Here is a 3,962-nt window from a genome sequence, read left to right on the forward strand (position 1 = left end):
ACAAACCGATTTTGTTTCAATTGTGTATATTCATAAAGACCTAAGCAATTGAACAACTCTTCAACTAGTTCTTATGAGTCATTTGAACTAGTTATGTGAAGAAGATGAATACGAATAATATGGAAGTGCCCATATGGATAACCATAGTGAACCAACTAAGTGTACACGTTTAGGTACGGTTACTCAAACCTAAATGAAATACATTTAATTTGTGTGTGACAAGCTAAGTTTCGATCTAACGTTTGAAAGATATTCACTTGGTTAAATCAGGTTTTTCATCTAACGGTGAATATTGAATGCTTTGTTACCAAGGTAACTTGGATTGCAAACCCTGATTTGAAAACTATATGAAGGAGACATCTATCATCTGGAAAAACTAATCCCCACACCTCTTGTGTGATACTAGTTAGTTTTGCTAGAGTCGATTCTACTTTAACCTTAGGTTTCTTCTCGAGATCCTGTAGGTTAACGACTGAAAGACTTCATTGGGATTGTGAAGCCAGACGAAACTACGTCTCTTGTAGTTGAGCGATCTGATCTTGTCATTTTCTATCGTATGAGTTCAATTGAATAATTGACTTGAGATTATATCTCCGATAGGGCAAGATAAAAAGAAATCACAAACATCTTCGTCTCATCGTTTGTGATTCCGCAATATCTAGTTTCGCTACCATACATTTAGATTATTGTGAGGTGATTAATAATTCTAGGATGTTCTTCAGGAATATAAGCCCGGTTTATCAATTGGTTTCTGTTCACCTTGATTTTATCAAAAGACTGAACAAAACTCTTAGGTTTATCTGTGGGAGACAGATTTGTCTATCATCATAGACTTTTCTGTGTGATACAGATTTGTTTATTAAAGTCTTTGACTTTGGGTCTTAACAACTCTTGGTTGTGGGTGAGATCAGCTAAGGGAATCGAGTGCGTAGTATCCTGCCGGTATTAGAGATGTAAGGAGCGCAACTGTTCCTTGAATCAGTATGATATTGATTAGGGTTCAATTACAGTCCAGACCGAAGTTAGTTTGTAGTAGGCTAGTGTCTGTAGCGGCTTAATCCAGTTGGTGTTCAATCTGGACTAGGTCCCGGGGTTTTTCTGCATTTGCGGTTTCCTCGTTAACGAAATTTCTGGTGTCTGTGTTATTTCTATTCCGCATTATATTTTGTTATATAATTGAAATATCACAGGTTGTGCGTTAAGATCAATCAATTAGAATATCCAACCTTTGGTTGTTGATTTAAATTGATTGACACTTGGATATTGGTCTTTGGTACCATCCAAGTTTATCTCTCTAGTATTTGATAAAGACTCGCAGATTTCCATTCGCTTGAGTATAGATCAAATCGAGAGATTGAGATATTAACTATTTGATATACTTTTTATCTAGATTGAGTCTGACTGTCTAGTTGATTCTCTAGAAAGTATATTGAAGTTAGTCCATACAGTTTGCTAATCAAAATATTGGGTGAGGTTTTTAGACCGCCGCTTTTTCACAAACGAACATAAGGTTCATGAAGAAAGGAGTTAATTCCAACAAACCTTTTATACTGATGCCGAACCAGGGCCTTCTGAATTCGAGAGTCCTAAAAACAAAAGCCTTTATTTCCTGAATCTCCTTTCTTGTTTCCTTTAACTCTTCAAGAATCTAAGAGAACTTCTGTTGATTAGACGGAACAGCTCTTGGTTTTCTTAGATTTCTCCCTTTTCTTTTCAAAGTTGAAGATACATGAGATTTATTTTTTTCCTTCATGATTGATGGCGTAACAATCATATTAACATCTTTTCCATCAGAAGACATAATGCTTGGAATCTCCATACACGTATGAGATTGTGGGAGGAATTCACAAATCAGACTCAACAAGCAATCTTGTGATAAAAAGAGTTTTCCATAGAAGGAAAAAGGAATGTAGGGTTACAGAAATTTTAAACACACAAGTTCACGTACACACAGTTCTCAACCCTAAAGAGGGTAGAATTATCGAGAATAACCCTCTTTTATTAATTTAATTAAATAGGGAGGTCCCTTCCAATATCAATTAGATATGAAAATAGGAATGAATTCCAGACTTGCAAAGCACATCAAATCTAAAAGAGAAAATCAAAACAATCTAAAAACAATTCTCTTTTCCTAAAGCCTGACGTGTGCAAAATTTTGTCTCTTTTTATCAGGCATATGAGACAAGATGCACTAACCAACACAATCAAGTTGTGATGGGGTGAACAATAATCTGTCCACCATAACCATCTGGGGTGAACAATACATATCTCTGATGATTTTTGAACAAGTTTGAGCTTGTTAGCTAATCGATTTGCTCTTCGATGAAGGTTGTTGACGTATCTTATTTGTGTTTGTACTTGAAACACTTTGAGAGTTCATGACCTCTGAGAGAACAATAATAACACGTCAACATGGAAGATGTTCCAGACGCTCGAGATGTGTAAGCAACTAGACACATAGTGGAACCTGAAAAATCAGAAAGAGAGTTTCCAGCAGAAACAAATAAATCTATTTTTTCTTCCAGACCAGTTGTTCTTCTGAAAGAATATCAAGATTGATGTATGTATATATTGCTACAATTATCAAAATCAATATTTTCACAAAGAAGTGCAACGCTTGACTTTTCGTCTTCATTAGAATCATAGTGTCAGACATTTCATCAAGAGTTGCAGCTAGACCTTTGTTCCTAGTGTATTTTTTCCGATTTGGACACTCATTTGCAAAATGACCAAAACCTTTACACTTAAAGCACTGTGGCATATCCTCGTTATCAGTTTCATCAATATCCCTCTTTTTAGGAGGAACACGATTATGAGGTTTAACCGATGACCTAGGTTTATCTCTGGAGAACCGTTTACTTCTCTTCAAAATAAGATCCCTAATTGTCTTGTGATCAGGGAGACTGACTTGTCAAGATCTTCATCTGATGAATCAGCCTCAAAAAGATCATCTCCAGAGATGCAAACACTCTTACTTTTGTCATGTAATTTAGTGTTCTTTTGTGCTTTGGAAGCAACATCCTTTCCGGATTTGGATGTATGCTCATGATCAAATATCTTTAACTTCCCAACCAGAGTATTTCTGGAAAGTGTTGCAAGGTTATTTCCTTCATCGATGACATGCTTCTTCGAATCGTATCTGGATGTCAACGATCTGAGGATTTTCATCACAATGTCCTTTTCAGAAATAATCTTAACCAAGGCAAAAGATGCATTAACAATTTCTTACACTTTGAGATTAAATTTATCAAATGAATCTTCATCTGCCATACGAAGGTTTTCCCAATCAGAATTTAGGTTTTGAAGCCTAGCTTCCTTTTCACAGGTATTCCCTTCAAATATGGTTTCTAAGATATACCAAGCATCTTTAGACGTTGTGCAAGTAGTCAGATGATGCTGGAGCTCTGGGGTAATGGCATGAATGATGGCATTTAATCCATCATAATTTTGCTTTGCAACAAGAATCTCGACAGCATCATATCTACCAATATCCTTTGGAACTGTTACATCGCCTTCTGTAACTTCCGGAGGATTATAGCCATTAACCACATAAACCTATGATTGAAAATCATGCGCTTGAAGAAAGCACGCATAAAAATTTTCCATCATAAGTAATTTGAGCCGTCGAAGACTGGTGGTACGTTTATAGAGATAACACTTCTATCCATATTCAGATCACTACAAACACAGACTTATTAGGTCTTAAATGTGTTTGCCTTCTCTGATACCAATTGAAAAAGCGAGGGTCTAACAGCCACACCCAATATTTCGTTTGGTAATATGAATAGAAAAACTCCAATATACTTTCAAGAGAATCAACTAGACAGCCAGACTCAATCTAGAGAAAAGTATATCAAAGAGTTTTATATCTCAATCTCTCAATTCAATCTGCAACCGGCAAATATGAATTTGCGAGCCCGATTGAATATAAGAGAAATAACTTGAACGGTACCAAAGACCAA

Source organism: Papaver somniferum, chromosome 5 (assembly GCF_003573695.1).
Source record: "Papaver somniferum cultivar HN1 chromosome 5, ASM357369v1, whole genome shotgun sequence".
NCBI lineage: Eukaryota > Viridiplantae > Streptophyta > Magnoliopsida > Ranunculales > Papaveraceae > Papaver > Papaver somniferum.